Raw genomic sequence first — 24,420 nt, 5'->3', positions numbered from 1 at the left:
AGTTGCTTTGATCCTGACCCAGGAGGAAACTGGCATTTAGTGCAGCTCTCTCTTACGTCAGAGTTCTACTACATGGCAAGCTACATGTTCTTTTCTTCCTCAGAAAGCATTTAAGAAGGGGGTCCAGTTTGGACCAGACCCTCAGACTCTGTTTACTGTGTTCCCAACTATTCCAGGCTGCCCTTGCAGAAGCTCAACAGTGGAGGCTTGATCAATTATAGCAAGTTGGGGAGGAGGGGTGGATAACAAGGGCAGAGAGAGAACAGGCAGGTGAAGCCACAGCTGCCTTATCTCTGGCCGATATATGTACATTTCAGACAAGGTCACCCCTTTTGAGGCATGAATCCTGCAAAATTTCAGAAGGGTCGTTGCAGTGGTTTGCCTGCAAAGACAGCTGTGACCATTTTGGAGCGTGTGAAACAGGAGTCACTTAATCTCCCCTAGTGTTTTGTGGACAATTGATCTGAAAATTGTCCGCTTAATTGCAGAAGAATGGGTCTGGGGCTATTGCGGTTGGTACCTTTTAAAGCTGCTTTTGGAGTTGGGGGGGAAAACTAACCCCCTCCGTTGTTTTCTTTGTCATTCCTTCAATATTCCTAACCACACCTGATTTGTTTGATTTGATATATACGTCTTACTCATTTTTCTCTCTCTCTCTCACTCCCTGTTAGATAAAGGAAAGATAAGAAAACAGTATCAAGGGATCAATAACATCCACTAAAAAGGGTTCCGCGCAGTGAGCAAGTGAAAAATAATGGACCAAACACAGAATCATGAAGGCAATTAATTAGACCCTTCTGGTCAAAAGTATTCAGGCAGGAATAAAATGTGTTTGCGGAGGTGTTCATTGTACAGTGCAAGTAAATATATTGTCAATAGCTGGAATGGTTCCAATGTTTACATTCCTCTCACTCCAGATTTACTGAAATGTAGTTCAGCACCAGACCTTTGCTGGATAGCCTGAAGCACACACATTTCTCAGTTCTTTTGCAATGCTTTGAAAGAACTTGTGAGGTGTCCTTAAATATATTTGCTAACCTTTCTTGCGCATTGACAGGCAGACCCACAAGTAAAGGCTTGCGAATAACATGAACAAATTGGTTGGTTGGTTGGGGTTGTATGTGTACTGAAGAGACTCGTGGGCTGGGATGTTCTTGATGGGTTGCTGTTGGGTTTCTTGAATCCTTATTTCAGATCTTGTGATTTATGTGGAAATTGTTCAGTTTTTTATGTTTTGTTAATTGTTTTGGACTACTTTTGTTCCATCACAGTTATGCATTCTTTCTTGTTGCAAGCCGCCTTGAGCATAGTTTGAACTGTGGAAAGGAGGCATACAAATATAATTATGTATGTACAAATGTACGCAATACTTTTTTCTGGGCGGACGCAGGGGTACACATACCCCTAAACATTTTGTGAATCTAACAGGAGAAGAAACTAAATTAAAAAAAAATAAAATAAAATTTCTTCTCTAGCATGGTGAATTGTCAGTTCTGTTGCAACCCCCGATGGCAGCCTCTTTTCCTGTCACAGTGTTTCCTGAGTGTTTATTTCCCCCCAATTTGAACTATAAAATGGTGATTTTCTTGAGTCAAAATGAGAGTATCCCTAAACATTTTTTAAGAGAAAAAGCACTGTAAGTATGTATTTTCACTCTGAGATGCCAAAGCTATGTCATATGCTGAAGACATACCTCTTTGCCCTGGCCTTTGAAAAATTATATAAAATATTGATTATATGTTTTAGAAAGTGGTTTGTCTGTTTATTCTCTATATGTTCAGATGTCTCTCAGCATTTCCTTTGATGGATACGGACCATTGCAACATGTTTATGGTATTTGTGTTATGTACTACACTTATTTCATTTCATTTATTACTAACTTCTGTTTAATTTTATAGTCATCCGTTATAAACTTATCTGGTGTTTTAATCTTTTAACTAAAGCAAGTTTGCAATTTGTGCTATCTGTCTAAAATACCAATGAATGGTTATTTGAGAAAGTAGACTTCTGGTCCTGATGACAATTATCCTTGGGCAATTTTATTCCTAGCAGAACACCTCTTGTCAACATTTGTATTTAATGTTTTGTTTTGTTTTGTTTTAAAAAAAATCTTGTTCAATTTTAATCCATTTTAAGGAGTTTCTTATGCTTCCATTTCCCTGCTTTGATCATTACTTGGGCTACAATCCATAGCTCAGGTTCATACCTTTAAAACAGTACAATTTCATCCTGTACTGAGGCCACTGATTTATGTAGGATTTATTAAGGTCATATGTTAAAAAATTCCCCACATGAAGCAGCCTTATCCTTGCGCTGAATGTGGAAAGTAATGTATCAACTAACTTATCCACACAGATGCCTGATCCCTTGCACCCTATTCGGAATATTCTTTTTCAGGGAAATCATATTTTTAGGGTGTAACCATGCTGATATGTCACAGCAAAAACAACAGAGCTTTGTCACACCTTATAGACAGAGAAAATTGTTGTGGCATAAGTTTTCAGGGACTCTAATGGGCTCTAGTCCACAAAAGCTTCTGCCACAATGACATTTGCTGGTTCTTGAGTTGCCACAGGACATCCTGTTTTATCCTGCCCCCTTCCCACAATGCAGATACTATTGCACTTGGCTCTCTGGGGGTCTTAATTCCAGAAATCTCAGTAGTGCTTGAGGAATTCAATCTCTGTGAATATCTATAAAAAAAAAATGTTCTGAACTTCACCTATCAGATAAATATGAACACCGGGACACACTTATTGCTTTGATCATAGAAAGTCACATCTCAACAGTTTGTGTATATATTTTTTAAAAAAATGGGAAACGTTTGGAAATATGTGTCTTGAGAGAAATATTTAATTTGAAGATTGATGCAGAAGTGGAATGAAGTTATAGTTAAACCCCACCTGAAAGAAATATGCATACTAGATTTGTACAGGTTTGCATATGCAGAATTGTTACAGTGTTGAACTAGGAGCTTGGGAGAGGAGGGTTTGAATCACCAATCAGCCACGAAGCTCACTGGGTGACCTTGGGCCAGTCACCATCTCTTAGCCTAACCTACTTCACAAGGTCATTGTGAGGATGAAATGGGGAAGAGGAGAACCATGAAAGTCGTTGGAAGATAAAGGTGGCCTATAAATGTACTAAAAAAATAAGTAAATAATGTAAACTGTGGAAAGCTGTAGCTGTCGTGTGGAGGTGGAAGCAATGGTTTGTCAGCTCACCCTGAAAACCATCAGTGCTTTTGGACCTACTTTTGTTGGATCTGTTTGTGATACTTGGGGGTGGGGACCAAATGACCATAGTGTGACTGCCTTCTCCCTTTTTTAAAAGCAAGCCTAACATTTTGAGAACAGGGAGGGGTAGCCCATGTGTGTGACACAGGTGGCACTGTGGTCTAAACCACTGAGCCTCTTGGGCTTGCCGATCAGAAGGTCAGAGGTTCGAATCCCCATAACAGGGTGAGATCCCATTGCTTTGTCCTAGCTCCTGCCAACCTAGCAGTTCAAAAGCATGCCAGTGCAAGTAGATAAATAGGTACCACTGCAGTGGGAAGGTAAACAACGTTTCCATGCGCTCTGGCATTTGTCAAGGTTTTCTGTGCACCAGAAACAGTTTAGTCATGCTGACCACATGACCCGGAAAGCTGTCTGTGGACAAACACTGGCTTCCTCAGCCTGAAAGCAAGATGAGCGCCGCAACTATTTAGTCACCTTCGACTGGACTTAATCGTCCAGGAGTCCTTTACCCTTTGTGTGTGTGTAGGTTTGTAACTGTTCAAGAGCATCATTTCTTGTTTGGGAGAAGCAAGACAATGTTTTCTATGTTACCTCTAGCGAATCTTCCCCTACCTTCAAAAATTGTTTGCTTGTTTAGGACAAGGCAGCTGGTAGGAAATGCATTCTGGTGGTTTTCGCTCAGAATGGGCTGAGTTATTTTGAAATGGCATTGTTGAAACCTTTGAAACTCTTCAGATCACAAATGCTTACCCTTCGCTAATGACTATGTTGTTACCACAAACTGTAGGCTCTTAACTAAATTCAGATGTTTCTGGTGAAAATACTGTGATGTTCATCTGGGGTGGTTATTTTCAGTGGCTTGAGTTCAGCATGCATTAGGTGGCTTTAACGTTCAAGACACTATATTTAATTAAAATGTTAGTTTATATAGTTTATATTTAATACCTGTGTGTTGTTAGTAAAATACGGTTCCCTGTCTCTAGCCTTTGGATTTGCTCCCTAATTAATATAGGCCCAGAGGCAAACAGTGAATTAGATATGACAGGAATTCTAGAAATGCAAATACGTCTATTTCTGTGTGTTCTCAAAAAGGCTACAATTCAAATTTGCAGGCTTGCACAGTCAGCGGGAATACATTATGTTCAGCTAACAGTCTTTCTCGAACACACATTTCCAATACATAAACATGAAATCCTACTGCTTTTACTTCTTGGAATGATAGCTGACTAAATCCCCTCATGCTTCATACCCATCTTGAATAGAAGCTACTTCCTGAGTGTGTGTGCATGCAGGCTCACAATGATAAAAGCTGGGTGCTGAGAGAGAACAAAATGAGTCTTACCTTTGCAAATGCTGCTTGTGCTGATGGTGCACCTTTATAGATAGCTACAGCTCAAACTTGAAAACACCGTCTTCCTGGCAGATATTCTGATGCTAATACAGAGCGGCATAGCAGGCCACTGTGGCTTATGTATTACAGCGGCTAACAGACGGAACTGGAAAGAAACCATGGTGTCCCTGGTCCAAGTATTACCTGTGCTATAAACTCGCAAGTAAGAAGAATAATAATTTATTGTTTATACACCGCCCATCTGGCTGGCTTTCCCCAGCCGCCCTGGGTGGCTCCCAACACAATATTAAAAACATGATAAAACATCAAACATTAAAAACTTCCCTAAACAGGGCTGCCTTCAGGTGCCTTCTAAAAGTCAAGTAGTTGTTTATTTCCTTGACATCTGATGGGAGGGCCTTCCACAGGGCAGGTGCCACTACCAAGAAGGCCCTCTGCCTGGTTCCCTGTAATGTCACTTATCACGGGGAGGGAACCACCAGAAGGCAGAAGGCCCTCAGAGCTGGACCTCAGTGTCCGGCCTGAATGATGGCCGTGGAGATGCAGGGCTGAGGCTGTTTAGGGCTTTAAAGGTCAGCACCAACACTCTGAATTGTGCTCGGAAACGTACTGGGAGCCAATGTAGGTCTTTCAGGACCAGTGTTATATGGTCTCGGCAGCTGCTCCCAGTCACCAGTCTGGCTGCCGCATTCTGGATGAATTGTAGTTTCCGGGTCACCTCCAAAGGTAGCCCCACAAGTTGGCCCTTTGGCCTTACCTCCCTAAAGTGCAATAGGAGCATGATAGTACTGTAAATATTACTACGGTAACGCACAAGAAATATTTGGCACACAAAACACATGAGAGCCTGCCAGGGATTGCCAGGCCATCCTGTTCTTCACTGATGGAGGGCTGAGTGGGCTGGCTATGAGCTACTGATGTCACTTAAAAGAGACAAGAGACCACAGTTGTGGCCATTCAGAATCATAGAATTGAAGAGTAGAGAGGGACCCCAAGGCTCATCTAAGTCCAACCCCCTATTAGTAGTTCACCTGGGCTCCGGCCAGTCGTTGTGCTGGGGATGCTGTGTTGTGCTAGAAGGATGTGGTGAGGCGGTACTCCCAGTCCCCTTGTGTCACGCGGCGGAGGGTGTCCTTGGTGGTCCGCACCATGTGCTCTGCTTGGCCATTGGTGGTGGGGTGGAATGGTGCCGAGCGGATGTGGCGGATGTGAAGATCTGGAATTCCTCTGACGTAAATGCAGTTCTGTTGTCCGAGCCGAGGGTGTCAGGGAACCCGTGGGAAGTTGCAGTGCCAGGCGGCTTGGCTGAGGGAGGTCACAAATCCGGTTATGGTTTCCCTGGGGGCTTGCCGCTTTGCATAGAAGGCATTTTGGCAAGGTACCACGGAGGGCTGCGGTGAGAAGTGCCCCTTCAGCCATTCCATTATTGTTTTGTAAGAAACGGTAGCGAGGTCTTCAGGTGCAAGGAGAGCCCGGGCGATTTCAAACGTCTTCTCTCCGCAGACGCTGAAGTATGTTGCCTTCTTCTTGGCGTCGTTGGTTATCTCTTTAGCTTCTAGGAAGAAGTTGAAATGGGTGGCGTACCCTTCTAGTCTCCTGATGCTGGGTTGAATGGCAAGAAGCTGCTGTCGGTTGCCATTCTGAGTTCCTTGGGTCCAAAAGCTGAAGCCTGGATGCACGGTGCGATGCAGAGGTGTGGCAGGCGGCAATGCTGTGGTGCTGTGCATGGCAGTCAGCTCAGTGGAATCCCATCTTTGTCACCAGTGAAATATACTCGGAGTTGAGTGTGAATTTCATGCTCTTTATTCAGCTCATAGTAGCAATGAATGAAACTTTCCTCAAAATGCCTAGCTATATATACATTATTTGCACAATGGCCCCCGCGTGATTAGCTAATTCCGGGCTGTTCATGTAGGCCAATCAGGTTGCGGATTCACCTCCTCCAGAAGCCTGATTGGCTGCTCCTGCACCTGGAGCTGGATTGGGTGGCTCCTGCAGACCAATCAGACTGCTGCATTCTGGATCTATTGTTCTAGGATTCAGCTCAGTACATAACACCCTGCAATGTAGGAATATCAGCTAAAGCATCCATGACGGATGGTCACCCAATCTCTGCTTTGAAACCTCCACAACCTAAGAGAGCCCACAATCTCCCAAGGGAAACCCTTCCACTGTCAAACATCTCTTACCGTCTGAAAGACTTTTCCTGATGTTAAGTCAGAATCCCCTTCTTGTAACTTGAAACCATTGGTTCATCTCCTGTCCTCCAGAGCAGGAGAAAACAAGCTTGCTCCTTCTTCCATGTGACAGCCCTTAAGATATTTGAAGATGGCTATTATATCTCCTCACAGTTACCTCTTCCCCAGGCTAAACATACCCAGCTCCTTCAACTGCTCCTCATAAGGCTTGGTTTCCGGACCCTTGATCATCTTGGCTCTGGAAGGAGAGCCAAAAAAGGAGGACAGACTATTTAAATGGCCTCGTGAAGAGTTAGAATGGCAGAAAGACGGAGAGATGTAGAGATAGAGGAGAAGCAGCAAGCAAAGCAACAGACAAAGGTCTGCATGAAGATGCAGCTTCAATTATGGTGTTTTATTCTACTGTGAGGCTTCAAGTGTTAGAGAAGTGGGTAGAAATATGCAGATCTGGTTACAGGATTGACATCTGTGTGGTTGTGTTGTGACTTTGGACAAATCACTCTTACCTAGTCCTCCTTTGGTCGAATGTGTGAACTGCTTAACTGGGAGAAAATGTAGACTTGACTTGGAATTTCCATGATTGGAGCTCCCTGCGTCATTTGCATAAAGCGACAGAAAGTTGTATTTGGTCCTGACCACAGAAGAATGGTAGATTAAGTTGATGGATTATGCTAAAATGGCAAAAATGACCGGAAGAATCAGAAATCAAGAAGAACATTGTTCACATATGAAATCTTTGACATGCTTTGATTAACTTCTGCAATGTTATATGCTACAAAGATAATATGCAGTCAACAAGGAAATGAAGGCCCCGTACTGAGGAAGAAGGAAATCTCAACGTATGGAAGAGTTTTATTTTATATTCAACATTTTCTTTGTACTTGATGTGTTTTGTTTCTTCTTTTGTGCTTTTTGTGGTGAATGGATTCAATATGTAAAATCAATAAAGATTAAATTGCAAAAAAGGGAAAGAAATCAGGAAGACCAGAATTTTAATAAGGAATGGGGGGGGGGTATAATTTGTCTTTAAAATCATTGTAAACAGTTAAAATCATAAGTAGGATTGCAATAACACTTGTAGTTTAATGGTGAATTTTGGATGTAATGGAGATGTACAAGATTTGGGTTATTATCAAAGATGCAGGAGGAAATGACTCACAATAGGACCCACAAAGAGGAGGAGGGAAGTCCAGGAGATTCTTTGGAATCTTGATTTTATGATGTATGTTAGATGTAAAGGTAAAGGGACCCCTGACCGTTAGGTCCAGTCGTGGACAACTCTGGGGTTGCAGCGCTCATCTCGCTTTACGGGCCGAGGGAGTCGGTGTACAGCTTCTGGGTCATGTGGCCAGCATGACTAAGCCGCTTCTGGCGAACCAGAGCAGCACACGGAAACACCTTTTACCTTCCCACCGGAGCAGTGCGTATTTATCTACTTGCACTTTGAGGTGCTTTGGAACTGCTAGGTTGGCAGGAGCAGGGACCGAGCAACGGGAGCTCACCCTGTCGTGGGGATTTGAACCACCAACATTCTGATCGGCAAGCCCTAGGCTCTGTGGTTTAGACTACAGCACCTCCCACGTGAGTGTAAAACGTTAATTTGAAAAACCAAATAAATGCATTTATAAAGAAAAGAAAGAAAGTTGTATTTGGGCCCCAGTACAAAACAACAAACCCCTACCCCATCCCAAAGCTGCTATTAACTGCAGAGGTGAAGATATACTGATACAATGAGATACATGCATCTCTTCACCTCTTTGGCCAAACACAGCTTCAGCAATAGGATTTCAAATGCAGAATCAGTATATTGGGCTTAATCTCAGTAACTTGCTGTGCTGCATATGCAAGATACTTTGAGGGTAAGGTTGCTTGCATTCATCATGACTTAGCCTCTGAAAGAGGGGGGTGGGATAGAATATCTCAGATAATCTCCAAATTAATCTAAGGGGAAGTTTGATAAACTCACTCATTTCTAGTTTTAATATAAGTATTTGATCTCCCCCTCCCAAGTCATTCTTTTGAAGAAGGCCTCAGAAGTCCCAGGTGCATTGGGATTTATGCAGCTTTTTTTTAGGATTAATAAAATTCCCTGTGTATTTTATATAGTCTTTTTTGCATCAAGTGAACAGCATTGCCCTCTCAAATCAATTCCCTGTTACAAGAAAGCCTAAAACAAGTAGGGTTTTCACTCTCTCTCTCTCCCCCCCCCCAAACTGTCAGCCATCTTAGCTGCATGACAGGCATGATACCAGCAGATGCTGCTTTTTTCCAGCCATGGAGATGAAGTAGGAAGGAGAAAGCCTTTCCTGTTGAATTTCTGCATGTTTGTGGTTGGGCAGGGGGACTTACGAATTGGAGGCACACATTCCTTGCTTACATTAAGACAACATCAGCTAACATTATTAAGTAACTTCTCAGTGTTAAGAGGGAGAAATTAAGTGAATTAATGAGGTATGTTAAAAGCACGCTTGAGAAATCAAATGTTTTGCTGATAAATTAAACTCTATGGCTGACTATTATCTTCACTCCTTCCCATCAGCATGTTCCCTGAGAGTGGCTGTTCCAGAATGATAGGAGGAAACTCTCACTTTGTAAAAGCATTTTGACAATCTGGTACAGTTATTACTGGCCAATGATAAAATTATTTTTATCAGTCTAGCATCAGTCTTTGCTTCTCGAATGAAGAGCAGTAGGATTAACCGGATTATATAATCATTAGAAATGGTTACCGTAGGTAATTCTGTCTTTGTCTCTGTCAGTAAAGTAGGTGAATTCAGACTTTTAAAGTCCTGAACCAGGCAGGTGCCTTTACTATCACCTATGATCTGATACTTTTAACTGAAGATGCCATGGATTGAACCATTATTATTATTGTGGTAAAATAAATAACCAAATAAACAATAAAAATAATGGATTGAACCATACATCTTCTGTATGGAAAGCATGGGCTCCACCACTGATCTGTGTTTATAGATAGATAATACTTTATTCGGCTATAAGCCCACAAGGTAAGACCAATCAATAAATAAAATAACATTTTACATTCTAAAATATCAACTAAAATATTTCAACGCATAATCTTCACATTACATACAATCTCTAGATGTACCATATTGTGGTCTTGAATATAAAGATGGTGGATAGATCTGTGTTTCCACCCCAACCTACCATTGCTACTGGAAAAATGTCAGAGCAGGAAATGGCGAATCTTATTTTAAAGTCAAGGATTGCATTCCTGCATATAACACCAGTCCTGAAAGACCTACATTGGCTCCCAGTACGTTTCTGAGCACAATTCAAAGTGTTGATGCTGACCATTAAAGCCCTAAATGGCCTCGGCCCAGTATACCCGAAGGAGCGTCTTCACCCAAATTGTTCAGCCGGGACACTGAGATACAACACCAAGGGCCTTCTGGCACTTTCCCCTCACTGTGAGAAGTGATGTCACAGGGAACCAGGCAGAGGGCCTTCTCAGTAGTGGCACCTGCCCTGTGGAACACCCTCTCATCAGCTGTCAAGGAGATACAGCATCTCTACAATAAGGTTACCAGGAGTCCCCATTTCTTGGCGACAGTCTCCGGATTTACAAATCAGTCCCCTGACAAAATCCATCTATTTAGTAGGAAGTTGGAAAGTGTCCCCAGATTCACTGAAAAAAATCTGGTAACCTTACTCTATAACCTTTAGAAGACGGCTGAAGGCAGCACTGTACAGGGAGGCTTTTTAAATGTTTAATGTTTTACTATGTTTTTATATATGTTGGAAGCTGCTCAGAGTGGCTGGGTCAACCCAGTCAGATGGGTAGGATATAACAACAACAACAACTTCACACAAGGAAGTCTCTTAGAGGGCACATGCCACTAATTGCTAGGGCAAACATTGGTGATGAGCAGGGCCAAAGCCAAAAGTGGGTGGGGCAGGGTAACACCCATTTCCTTTCTATGAAATCCCTTCTTTCTCTTTCTCTTCTCCCTTTCCCTTCTTAACACTGCATTCCCCAGTCCTGGTAATAAGGCTGGATGTGGGAATCTCAATACACAAAGCGGAGCTATCTTTTCTTTCTGAAAGGCGGCAGAGATTCTGAAAGGTTGGATAACACTCATCCTATTGGTCTACCATTGTTGTTCCAGTGTCTACACCCATTCCACAGTGTAGCAGCTCCCGCAGTCACTCCTGAAGATCCATCTGAACAGGATCAGGTCAGACTTGAACCAATGACACTCTCCCTCGGGAGGTTGTGGACTCTCCGTTCCTTGGAGATTTTTAAGCAAAATTTCTGTGATTTGATGGATTCTATTTATTGTGGGTAGTGCTCTGTACCCTCAAATTTCTCCAAAGGTCCCGCCCCCCCATGCTGCATTCTTAGGACTTTTCCATTGGGGTAGGGTTTTGAGGTTACCTGGTTGCTGAGACATAGTAAAGGGTGGGGTGTGTGTTTTTATTCAGCCTCTCCAGGTGCCTGTGCTTCCTGCTCTGAAAATCCCCATGGGAGGAGCTACTTTATAATGGAAGCACCCAGGGAGACTGAACGGTGCATATCACTGGTGAGATGATTTCAAAAATTGACAGGAAGACACTGACAAACACTCCAGCCACTGCAAAAGCAAGGCAAATATGAGAAAAATCCTATGCCCCCCCCCACATGAGAATTTCACTGATGTTTTCTCTCTCCTTGGATCATTTTCAGTGAGGAAACTAGGTCCCCACTGATTCAGTATGTCCTTCACGGTGTTAGTACTGGGTAAGTGGCTATCTGTATTCACCCACCATTATCGAAAGTTAGGCTAGGCCTTTGCACTGAGTTTGTGGATGTTCTTCCAGCTTGGTCCTCAGCCAGGGAACCTCTCCATCTCTTTGGATTAGGCTGGAAGCTATGGTCCCAGATTGAAATGGCTCTTCAGGGGAGTTGGCAGGAGAGTTCTCTTTCAGGGGTGAGCTGGAACAAGCTGGCATTAAAATGGCTTACATCCCTCATACTTTCCCTCTCCCGATATCCTGCCGTTGTGCCAAATGGCTGAGGCCATCAAAGGAAACAGGACAGCTGCTGATACCATCAAAGCCCCTTAATTACAATAGCAGCTAAGCATTCAAAGTAAAATGCAATAGGCTCGTTAATTAAGTCCAATTTTTCTCCTCATCAACCTCTGGGAAACTAAAAGGAACAGAAGGAAATTGCAGTAAAGAAAAATAGGGCAGCTCAGAATGATTTCCCAGCACATTAGAAGAAGCAGAGATCTTGTGTACTGTTGTATGCCTTTCAGGAAGAGGCCATGGGTAGCAAACAAATGAATTTATCTTAAGTTTGGCCACCTCTTCCCAGAGTAAATACTGGATATGTCCCCCAAGGTTGCAGTTTGTAATTACCAAACTATGAGTCCTATAAAAACCTTAACTTGCTTTATCACCTTCTGGTTCCATCTAAATCGAGCAAGTGGGAAATTCTGGAAAATATCATCTCAACCTAAAGTTGAGCTATCCTTCACTGATAACCGATGGAAGCAGCAACTTTATCCTGGTAATGTTTTTTATCCATTCAGGACAAAATTCCTAGCAGAACAATTCCTTGTGAGGGTCTTCATTGTGCATATCTGACAAGATTGATAATGAAATGCCACAATTCCATTTGAAGGGTTCTCTGTTCCATAAATGTTTCTCAAGAGAACTTTGTTTCCTTGGTTATTCTGAAGCTTAGTAGAAACACCTTTCGCTGGCTATTTACACCACTTTCTGCACATCCCTGGGTGCCGTGAACCTAAGTTCAGTGGCACCCACAATTGTACAGTGGTACCTCGGGTTACAGACGCTTCAGGTTATAGACGCTTCAGGTTACAGACTCCGCTAACCCAGAAATAGTACCTCAGGTTAAGAACTTGGATTCAGGATGAGAACAGAAATTGTGCGGCGGCGGCGCGACTGCAGCGGGAGATCCCATTAGTTAAAGTGGTACCTCAGGTTAAGAACAGTTTCAGGTTAAGAACGGACCTCCAGAATGAATTAAGTTCTTAAACTGAGGTACCACTGTATACAAAATGTGTTCTTGGCAAGGACTGCAAATTAACAAGCTGAACTGACAGTGCCTTATTGTTAGCGCCATCAAGGGCAGGGCTACTGCATTTTTTGGTTGTTTTATCCCAATGGACATAGGATGCACTTGTGAGGCAGCTACAACATGCTGCCTCAAGGACAAGGGTTTGGGAAGCAATAAAATCCAAATGTGGGGCACCTGACCTCTCTTGTACAGTGTTGATTACTGAAATTTCAAACTCAGCTTCCCCTGTCTTCATATTGGCAAAGAAACCAAGGTATGTTTTGTAGCTAAGGCTGCAATCCCATGCAATTGCATGGAACTCAGTGGGACTTATCTTTCAGTTGAGAAGGGGTGGGGGGTGGGAATTAGATTCAGTTTGTATTTAAAGGCAAACCTGCCTAATTTGCACTTCCTAAAATAATGAAAGAGACAAAGAAAAACTAACCTTTGAATTTTGCAACGCAATTCTCCAGCAATGCATACAAGAATGCATAAAGAAAATTAAAGAAAATAAATTAAAAGGTTTATTATATATTAGCCAGGATGCAAGGGAGCCCAGGTGTTCAGTGTAGGCCAGGCCACAAAGCACGAACAGAGTTTAGGCTGAGCTTTTCAGAGTGTTGTATAAGTTGCACAGCTAAAGAATGTGCTTGTATTTATATTTTACTAAAAACAAATTCTAGCAACGATGCAAAAGTGCTAGCTTTACACACACACAAATCTGACTGCTGGTCCAGATTGCAGACAACTGGCCCCAACTACACTCTTACATGCACAAAAGCTTGTTTTTCTTCCATTTACTATCATTGCAAGGTTTTGAAATATATACAGAAATACACAGACACCTGCAGAGAGAGAGAGAGACAGATAGATCAGCAGGTGAAAATCCTGTTCTATAAAGCTATACTGACCTTTTCAGTATTCTTTGTATTAATGGGTGCCCACTCATGTACTTTGCTTTTACAATGCTTGAAACCAGCAAAAGATAAAAGGGAAAAAATGGTTGGCCTATCAAAACACATCATACTTAAAAGGTTAACATGGTATGAAGCATAAATTTTATGAAGTTTTTAAACTTTTTATCCTTCTTCCCAAGGACAAGAGCTATAAGTAAAATGAGAAATAGATCAAAAACATTCAAGAAAGCTCTTGGGATTTTTTTCCCCTTCACCAGATGTTCTTTGCTGAGAGTTTTGTTTTTTTAAAAATGTGATTTTCTCCAAGTAAGTAAATATATCTGTTTACACAGAGGATGCATTGCAGGGGGTTGGACTAGAAGACCCTTGGGGTCCCTTCCAACACTGCAGTTCTTTGAAAGCTGTAATCAGGGAAGGGCCATAATTCAGTGTTATACTTCAGTCCCCAACATCTTCAGGTACGACTGGGCAAGAACCTGGATAGGAATCCTGGAGAGCCAACTGCAGTCAGTGTAAATTATCGTGAACTAAATGAACTATTGGTTTGACCATTTAAAGATGCTTTGATTACTCTTTGTGTGCTGTGTATTAGTAACCTATATAAGCTTTGTTCTGATGTACCTAGGGGCAATCCTTCTAACTAGCAGCATAGCAGCTGCTAGGGAAGGCTGCCCTATTGCAGTAGCTCTAATAAACCAGGTTCCTACAGGATGCTGAGACTGTTGGATCTCTTATTATTTATACCCCACCCATCTGATTGTGTTTCCCCAGCTGCCCTGGGCAGCTCCCAACAGAATATTAAAAACACGATGAAACATCAAACATTAAAAACCCTAAACAGGGTTGCCTTCAGGTGTCTTCTAAAAGTCAGATATTTGTTTATTCCCTTGACATCTAATGGGAGGGCATTCCACAGGGTGGGCACCACTACCAAGAAGACCCTCTGCCTGGTTCCCTGTAACCTCACTTCTCTCAGTGACGGAACCGCCAGAAGGCCCTCAGAGCTGGACCTCAGTGTCCGGGCAGAACGATGGGGGTGGAGATGCTCCTTCTGGTATAAGGGGCCGAGGCCGTTTATGGCTTTAAAGGTGAGTGCCAACACTTTGAATTGTGCTCAGAAACGTACTGGGAGCCAATGTAGGTCTTTCAGGTCTGGTGTTATATGGTCTCGGCAGCCACTCCCAGTCACCAGTCTAGCTGCCGCATTCTGGATTATTTGTAGTTTCCGGGTCACCTTCAAAGGCAGCCCCACGTAGAGCGCATTGCAGTAGTCCAAGCGGGAGATAACTAGAGCATGCACCGCTCTGGCGAGACAGTCCGTGGGCAGGTAGGATCTCAGCCTGCATATTTAAAGTTGTTCCCTCACCTGGGCTAGAACAAGGTGCTGTAGAAGTGAATTCTTACCACAGCAACAACATAGCTGCTGCTGCTGCCTCAGTGCAGAGGCAAAAACCTGTGATACTACCCCAAGAGAGGGTGTCTGATAAGCTTTGGATCACTTGTCTGCCAAGCTTTCCAAATCGTCCCTTGAGCCCTTTTAAGTTTCTGAAATTCCACAGGATTTACATAATGCCTTTTAGAATGTCTGGATATGCTGGGGGAAGAGGCTCCTATACCTTTAATCGTTTTGTAGGAAAGGACAATTTGACAGCTTGTCATACAGGAGGGAGAACAGTTGTGCCTGCAGAAATCTCCTCATATTGACAGGGTGCACAAGCTTTGTCGTTCTGTAGATCTGGTCACATTAACCCCATCGTACAACCGATCAGCTTTGCTGCGTACTATAAACACATCGGATGCTTTAGAGAAACTCCTGAAACATTCTTTTCTTTAGGCCTTAAGACTATTTAAGGGATGACAGGACTTATCCAACCCTTTGATTAAGTCAAAGCTTCATTTATTTGTGTTTGTGTGCATGCATGTGCCAGGGGAGGGCGGGGAAGAGAAATCTGCTTGCTGTTTAGTGTGCACCATGTTCAAGGCACAGTATTTGATTATTGCTCAGAGTGGCACATGTTCTCAAATCAGCACTGCAGCTTCAGAGAAGGAAAGAGCTGAACACAAACGCCTACTTCATTCTCTTTCTATTCTCCCCACCAGAACATGCACCCCTTTCCTTTCTTCTGTGCCAACTGAAGAGGCTTTTGGGATTCAGGCTGCAGTCTCTGTTTTTGCCCATTACAATTTATGTCATAGGAACTCATAGATGGTGCAGTAATCATTTTTATTCTTGTAGTGTCTTACATGCAGCCAGAATTGGCCTTAGGAAAAGTTATAGGTCCATGCTTCAAACTTATTAGAACTGAAGTCTATTGCCAACTCCATTAACTTCTTTAAATCAAAGCTATAATTAAAGTCGCGGACATGTCTCCATATACCTTCAGTGTGCCAGTTATTTTCTTCCTTTTTTCCCCAGTATGAGTCAGTGGCTACATTATAGATTTGTGCTGTACAGAATTACTGTATTAGCCGTAGTCATATTTATTGACTTTTATGTCTAAATAGGAGAGCTGAAGGCTATTATACGTATTGAAGTTTGGGAGAAGAAATGAAGGCAGTTTGACCATTCCTTCACAGGGCTGGCAATTCCATGCTATCTCTTCAGCTACAGATTAGCCGTTCCCTCTGAAATGTAAAGTGGGTGGCATCTAAAAATGAAGGGAAGCAGTCAGTTTAGGCTCTGTTTACTGAATGCCTCTTGAGGTGTGTGTGGGGAGAAAGCCTAGCTCCCTGATAGAGCACATTTGTGCACATGTGCATGCAAAGTCCCTGGTCCAATAGTTGGCATTTCCATTGAAAGGATCTTAGAAAAGGAGGCTAAGAAAAGAAAGGACCCCAGAGAGCTGCTGCCAGGTAGATCAATAGGCTGCATCAAGGGTAAATGAGAAGGGGTTGAATCCTGCCCATACATTGGGTTCAACAGTAACAGCTTGTCATATGTTGTCATATGTGTGGAGGAAAATCTTAAACATGTTGCAGAGTTCAGCAGAGTTCCCAAAAATAGACCAGAGGCAATAGTACTTCATTCAGCACAGGTTTACTTGTGCTGAAGGCAAATGTAGTGTAATGGTTATCAAATCCAATACAATCAGGATTGGCTCAGTCCACACAAAAATCCAGTTGCAGCATTCATAGACTTAACTCATAATAAGACTAAACCTTAGCACTAAGCATCCTATGTACAGAAACACCACACCAGAAGGAAGAGAGAGAAAGAGAAAAGTAAGACCCAGGCTCCTTTTGGCCTATATTTATAGTCAGCATGACTCTGAAAAATAGAGATAAGAGAACTAGAGTGGTACCTCGGGTTACATACACTTCAGGTTACATACACTTCAGGTTACATACACTTCAGGTTACAGACTCCGCTAACCCAGAAATATTACCTTGGGTTAAGAACTTTGCTTCAGGATGAGAACAGAAATTATATTCCAGTGGTGCAGCGGCAGCGGGAGGCCCCATTAGCTAAAGTGGTGCTTCAGGTTAAGAGCAGCTTCAGGTTAAGAACGGACCTCCAGAACGAATTAAGTACTTAACCCGAGGTACCACTGTAGTTCAAAGCACCTTCCCAGAAGGTATAACCCAAACAATCATTAACCCTTCTGCCTCTGCTTCTCTCACACAGAGGTGCCTCTAATAGTTCCTTGTATTAATCAGAATAGGGAAGAATAGGAAAGATCTTTACACATGAGATCAATACTTTCTGCACTAAGAAATGCAAACTGACACAGCTTCCATGATCAGTCCCACTCTTAACGTGTAACTGGACACACCTCTATTTTCTTCCAAAAAAACGGATGCCCACTTACTCCACTGTAGAGGGGACATAGTCCACAATTTACAGCTCTGTGTGCAAGCAGCCTTCCTCCACCCAGCAGTTTCATGCAGGTGTTGAAACAGTTCAATAAAATCGAACCTTGAGAAACTCCACTTAGAAGGCTCCACAGGACCAAAGAGCACTCCGCAAGCAGCACCCTCTGGAAATGACTATCCAAGTGGGTCTGCAACCACCACAAATTGATGCCACCTGCCTCCAATACAGATGGTTGCTTCAGAAGGATACCATGGTCAATGGTAATAAAAGCTGTTGAGGGACTGAGGAGAATTAACAAGGACACATTTTCCCTAGCTTTCTCCTGACAGAAGTCATCAAAGTGGGCATGCAAAGTTGTTACAGGGCCAAAACCTAAATTGAAATGGATCTAGAAAACCAGTTTCCTCCAAGAGGACCTGGATCCGATTCAGGAACACCTGCTCAAGAACCTTGCCCAAGAAGAAGAGATTTGCCACTGGTGGCTACTTAGATTTTCTGAATTCAGGAAGGGTTTCTTGAGAAGCGGTTGTACTGCTGCCTTCTTCCAGCAGGCAGGAGCCGCCACTACTAATAAGGAGGCATCAGTCTCTTCCCTGGCCCAGCCAGCTGTCCCCTTCCTGCTACTCTGTATCAGTCAAGAGGGGCAAGAGTGAGGTATTCACCTGGACCGATCCCAGCACCATGGCCTTACTATCCAGGATAACAGGACTTAACAGTTCATCTCTCAGCTTGTTTCCTTGACAGAAGCTCTGGGATATAAGGCAAAAAAATAAAGGACCCCTGGACGGTTAAGTCCAGTCAAAGGCGACTATGGGGTTGTGGCGCTCATCTCACTTTCTAGCCGAGGGAGCAGGCATTATCCACAGACAGCTTTCCGGGTCATGTGGCCAGCATGACTAAACGGCTGCTCGTTCAACGGAGTACTGTGACAGAAACTAGAGTGCATGGAAATGCTGTTTACCTTCCTGCCACAGCAGTACCTATTTATCCACTTGCACTAGCGTGCTTTCGAACTGCTATGTTGGCAGGAGCTGGGACAGCGTAACGGGAGCTCACCCCATCACATGGATTCAAACCACCGACCTTCTGATTGGCAAGCCCAAGGGGCTCAGTGGTTTATACCACAGCGCCACCTGTGTCACCAGGGAGCCAAACAGGCTGCACAAAGTGGGAGAGGGCACCTAGGGATGATCATGTCAATGGTCTGAGCTGCTCGGATGTTCCAGAGTTTGGCCAGGGCTTTGAGTGGCACGCCAGTCATATCAGCCAAAAAATCCCCCAGAGATATCTGGAAATCCATTGGATTCATCAGCCTCTGAAGGCAGACCACCTTCTTGGTCTGCTGCCTCTGCAGAGGGGGAAATGTGCTGACTGGAGGTGGAGAAATATGCTGTCTCTCTGTGAGACCAGAGAAGGTAGGACTAGCAATTAATTTCTCCTGACGAGGGAAGGTTTTATTTGGTTTGGATACAGAAGCTGGTGAGACAGAGCAAGCATGTATTCTGCTTGAGAAGCGGTATGGTAGAATAAACATGTCATTAATGCTGTAGTTGATCTAATTTAATTAATTTACTGTGAAATGTAATTAATAGTGCTATATATCAGTACTAATCTTAACTTTCGGAGCCACAAACTAAGATGAATATATAAAATGCGCACCTTCAATTAATGTGGTGAAACTTAAGGCTCTTAGCTTAATACTCACTTACCTGCGAGTAAGCCCCTTTGAACTCAGTAGAACTACTGAGTAGAAATGGATATGTTTGTGCTGTAAATTTGGGACATCATAACATCTAATCAGATATATAACTCAATCTCAGCTATTCTTTTTCTGTGGTTCATTGATGCTTCCAATATTTCATTTCAGATTTGTGTCTGTTCCCACAGTGTTACATAACTCCAGAACTCATTTCATCCCCACAGAAATCCAAATGCATTGTTTTGCATTTTATAGGAGAACACTGTACATTGCAATTATCAATCCAATGTCATTTTGGCACTTCTGTATAATATATCACTGCCACAGCTTTGCAATCCAATATGAGAACAGAACATAATACCTGTAGAACTAATTCTAGCAAAAATATGAACAGGCATCAATAATGGTTTGAAGTGACTGGATTTCTCTGGAGCAACCTTCTTCCTTATGAGCAATGTCAATGTAGAAAATGAGACATAGTGTTCAGCAGGTTAATGCCTCCTAAATCAATTATCTGTAATGGTGGTCAAAAGTTTCAATGAATTAATTTCACCACCGTTATGGATAATGTATTGAAGGCAGATTAATCTCTCAGTCATTTCATACATCATGTGAATTAATTAATCTGAATAGGGATTCAACATGTTGTTTCTATAGCCACTGTAGGAAATGTGGTTTGATTCAGTGGATCAAACTCATGAATGTCAGCAAGCGCACATCTTCCATTTGTTTAACATCTTTTCACATTGCAACAAAGCTGCACATTAATGTTTGCCGCACTAATCCATTGCACCTGTCTCTTTCTTTTTATTCTTCCTTGTAAGGAAACAGTTTTTAATGAACTTTGGGTACAGGTCTATTTGGGGAAAAGTGGGAGGCACATTTTACTACTGCTGTTACTCATCCTACTATTACTAGACTATAAAATAGTAATAGTAATGTACTTCCTTCACTATAGTACTATATTTTGTTGAAGAGTAAAACCACTTGAGGACCTTTAGAAACAGCACCACTGGACTTTTGAAGAAAAAAAAAATCTCTCCAAGTTAAAACCTACTTTATGCATATATATATATCTATATCTATATATATATATATATATATATATCACATTACTTCCCTTGTCTTTAGGACAAAAAAGATTACTTAGCACTTAGCAACAGTCATTCGGAGATGCATCACAGAAAGGAAAACTGTTAGCAAACTGGATATTTTTCATATATATAATAATAATAATAATAATAATTTATTATTTATACCCCGCCCATCTGGCTGGGCCTCCCCAGCCACTCTGGGCGGCTTCCATAAAAACCAAAAATACAATAAAATATCACACGTTAAAAACTTCCCTGAACAGGGCTGCCTTAAGATGTCTTCTGAATGTCACGTAGTTGTTTATCGCTTTGACATCTGCTGGAAGGGCGTTCCACAGGGCGGGTGCCACTACCGAGAAGGCCCTCTGCCTGGTTCCCTGTAGCTTTGCTTCTCGCAATGAGGGAACCGCCAGAAGGCCCTCGGCGCTGGACCTCAGCGTCCGGGCAGAATGATGGGGGTGGAGACGCTCCTTCAGGTATACTGGACCGAGGCCGTTTAGGGCTTTAAAGGTCAGCACCAACACTTTGAATTGTGCTCGGAAACGTATCCAGTTTGCTAACAGCTTTCCCATATATATATACATACACACACACACACACATGGGTGTGGGTGTTTGGGTGCCCTGTACACAATTAAAAAGATAGCAACTTCCTACTGAAAATGTATCATACTGAAATGGGAGGGGAGGAAATGGATAAATATATGAAATATAATTAAACATACCAGTAAAGGGGGGGGGGGTTAGATCAAAAAGCACACGACTTTTTTTACCCTATAGATGTTTCTCTTTTAATTACAGCAACAAGTTATTACCAAAATAGAATATTCTTTAATAGCTTCACCTGTGCACATAGTAGCATTAATTGCTATTTATAAAGTTCCTATCATCTAGGGATGCTTCCAGACTAATTATCATCTGAATGCCTCCCCTGGTTTTGGAGTTCTGAATTACAGGAATTAGTTGTCAAATGGGCACTTATGCATTAGGAACTCTGTTCTTGATCCTAAGATGGTGTTGTTTTAGTATTCCTTATAATTGTTTGCTGTGTTTCCTTTGTTTGGATGTATTTTAATAATTTCGTAAACTGCTTTCTTAAAGAATATAGAATCATAGAATTGTAGAGTTGGGAGGGCACACAAGGGTCATCTAGTCTACGCCCCTGCGATGTAAGAATCTCAACTGAAGCATCCATGATAGGTGGCCATCCAGCCTCTGCTTAAAAACCTCCACAGTGGCCTTTCAGACATCTCTGAAAGTGTGCAGATGCCCTTCAGTTATTGATGCTAAACAAACACTAAATAAAATGTGGGTTGTAATCAAGCAGTCAAGGCACAAACGGGATAGGGGATGGAAGAGATAGGATTTTTATTTTTAAGAAAGATGCCACATAGATGAAAATTCTTGTCCATTCCAATTGCCGCAATAAGAGATTAGTGCCTGCGACCCGCTCCTAGCTCCTGCCCAACACATGCAGACAGACGTTCATATGAGTAAGCAAGAGACCTTTGAGGAAAAAGGTGTATTGAATTGACAGCAGGCTCAGGGCTCAGGAGTTATAATTCAGGAGTTCAAGAGCAGAGCAAGAAGTTCAGAACTGGATGGTGACAATAAAGATGTCCCAACAAGTTTCCGTACCCCTCCTGCCAAGCTTTTACAGGCAACCTATGACGTGCATTTAAGTTCCTTCTGTATCAGAAGATGGAGGGGTGGACCACCAGATGTTGCTCAACTCCCATCATCCTTGACCATTGGGCCATGCTGACTAAGGCTGATGGGAGTTGAACAGCATCAGGAATTCCACAGGTCCCCTGCCTTATTCTGTAAGTATAACTCACCCATCATTCTATCTAAGTGTTACCATGGACCAGAATGCCCTTCATAGATCAAGTTCATAGCTCATCATCAAAAGTGAAAAGAAAAAGGAGATCATACTGAACTTCAGAACTTCTCTAACCACAAGGGGGAAAGTTCAGGGAAGAAATTATTTTGTAGTACAGTGGAACCTCAGTTCTCGAATGTTTCCGTTGACGAAAGTTTCAGAACCCTAATGCCGAAAACCGGGAAATAACTGCTTTGGTTTTTGAATTATTTTCAGAAGCTGAACGTGCCACACGGCTTCCATTTTGAGTTTCGCTATTGTATTGAGGCTTCCACTTTCAGTTTTTGGTTTCGGAAGTCAAATGGTCTTCTGGAACGGATTACATTTGAAAACTGAGGTTCCACTGTAACCCTAGTGATGAAGCACTGTTATGACTAACCAAACCTGCAAGATTGGATGCTGTTTTGACAATTTGTGAAGGAAGGAGGGGGCGAAATACAGTTACAAATGGCTGTGGCTCGCTGTTGTCTTCTGCTACTAAAACCAAATGCAGAAGCAAGAGCAGAGTATCTAGTCCATATGCCAGAAACTTTTTTTTTTCCAGACGTGAACAGATTGCAAAAACCTGTGCACAGATGACATCCCATGTTTAAACAAAAGTAGCGAGAAGTGTGAATTTCACCCACCCCCAGCGCTCTCTCTCTCTCTCTCTGGGATTTTAACATGGATGCGTGATTACAACAAATGTCAATAGTTGGCAATGCATCCAGAAATAGGACCGGTAGCATTCGTAATGGCATTATAATGTTCAGAGTGTATGACTGTAAGTGTATCACTTTGTCTGAGTACCTAGTTGGAGCTTTAAGGGCCATTACAAATGGATTTCATGTTATTGCCTCATTGTAAAAGGGTTGCAGTGTAAAGGGAAAAACTCAAAGACTGTTGCCTAAATAAGAGGCGAGGAAAACAGGTGATCATTAGCTCACCTGCACTGTTTTGCCACTGTTAATGGCAAAAACAGTGCTGATTTACTGGAAATCTCCATTGGCATAATGAATTTGGTAATGTGCCTTACAAAATTTGAAGGTTTTCTCTGTTTACTCCCAAATGCTGTTTTAAGGTTTTCACCTTCCCAAATGTTCAAAACATGTTACAAAAACAATAAATGCCATAAGATAAAACTAATTCCAATTAGCAATGAAATATAAGCCAGAGTTCCACAATATTGAAATGTTACATGGAATCAACATATGCATAGGATTAACTAGATGATTGCAGATTTTTTTAATGAGAGAGAATAATGTTGGAGAATAATGCACCCCTCACCCAGAACTGCACACTAGGAAGCACATCTCCCATGGAAGTGGGGTGGAACTTTTTGCTGATGTCGTGTAAGAAATTATTTCACAATGTTGGGCAAGATCCCTTTAAATCCAAGAACTTTCAGGGGTAAAATGTAGGGCTCACATCGCAAACCCTCCCTGTTTTATACTGACTCCATTGGCTATCTATTTGTTCCCAGGTGCAATTCTCTAAGTGCTGGCTTTGGCCTATAAAACCCCAAAAATTATTATTATTTATTATTAATTGAATTTATATACTGCCCTATACCTGGGGGGGTCTGAGGGCGGTTCACAGAAATGGCTTCAAGTTTCCCCAAATACCACCTTTCTTCATTCAATTCTTCTTGAGAATCAAAATCTTCCACAGAGGCCCTTCTCCCTGTCCCTAAGGTATTTGTAAGGTGATGTTGTGCCTTTTTGGGGTTGCTTTCATTGCTTAGCTTGGTTACAACTTTTTGTTTTTAATCAGCCTTTTGAGTCCTAGATATTTTGGCCGCTACATTCCCTATTTGTACTGTATATTATAGTCCCCCCCCCCCTCTCTTTTTCCTTTACTATTTTTATTGTATGCCAATCTGGTCTCCTTCGAAAGGAAGAACAGGATAGAAATTACAATGAATTAATAGGTTTCCAGCTTTCTTCCTTTCACCCAGAAATTCCAAGTCTCAGTCCCTGATTTCAAGTCTCCTGGCAAGCACCCAAATCTCTGGGTCTGCCCTCTCACTGCCACTACTATTGATGGGTTCCACTCTGTCCTGTCCTGATGTCCCTTCTCTGCCTCGTCCTTGTTCCACTCTCCCTTTCCATGCATCTCTAGGGGACTAGCTGTTATAAAAGCATTTAATTTGTATTTAACCTAGAAGGCTTTTAGGAGGGAAACATATTTCAACTACAATGTGCTCTGGCACAGAACGAA

At 42.4% G+C, this 24,420-nt stretch overlaps 1 long non-coding RNA gene across 4 annotated transcripts in view; it reads right to left on the bottom strand.

The window, feature by feature from the left end:
- The window catches only part of LOC310767192, a 125,802-nt gene that overhangs the window by 96,098 nt on the left and 5,284 nt on the right, over positions 1-24,420 (bottom strand). The window lies entirely within an intron of this gene.

The sequence above is a fragment of the Podarcis filfolensis genome (genome assembly GCF_964270895.1).
Source record: "Podarcis filfolensis genome assembly, chromosome: 7".
In the NCBI taxonomy this organism is placed as follows: Eukaryota; Metazoa; Chordata; class Lepidosauria; order Squamata; family Lacertidae; genus Podarcis; species Podarcis filfolensis.
The sequence above is the reverse complement of the archived record's forward strand: the minus strand, read 5'-3'. Positions and strand labels throughout refer to the sequence as shown.